Source organism: Mastomys coucha, unplaced genomic scaffold (genome assembly GCF_008632895.1).
Source record: "Mastomys coucha isolate ucsf_1 unplaced genomic scaffold, UCSF_Mcou_1 pScaffold6, whole genome shotgun sequence".
Lineage (NCBI taxonomy): Eukaryota > Metazoa > Chordata > Mammalia > Rodentia > Muridae > Mastomys > Mastomys coucha.
This window is the reverse complement of record NW_022196912.1, coordinates 117,303,423-117,303,905: the sequence shown is the minus strand read 5'-3', so window position 1 is coordinate 117,303,905 and position 483 is coordinate 117,303,423.

Here is a 483-nt window from a genome sequence, read left to right as displayed (position 1 = left end):
TATAAGGGCCAAAGACATTACAGAGAGTTCAGCTCTGAATTAGCAGCGTTTGCAATTCTCACAATGATGGATGTTCTGATGAGGAAATTACACTCAGGCAAATTTCATTCAAAGGTACAGCTTCTTTCCTGGAACAAAAATGTCTCCTGACTGTTTCTCCACTGCCCTACAGAGGAAACCAGAAGCATTTATTGCATCTAGTTTCCTCTTAAGGAGGAACACCACCAAGGCACTCTGATTGCCCAGGGTGGGCTGCATCACAAGCAGCAACTTAACTGAACTTGCTATTTAGACCGATGTGGGCAGTTCCTGGGCATCAAGTTCATTGAGGCACACTTTAGAGAAGATATCACTCCTTTAGAAAACCTTCTTGAACTTCAGATAAAATTTGGTTATTTAATCAAATACTAGCTCAGATCTAGAAAATTCCATGACTTCCCTTCTCTCCTAAATGGTCTCTTCCCCCAAATCTACCCCTCCTCC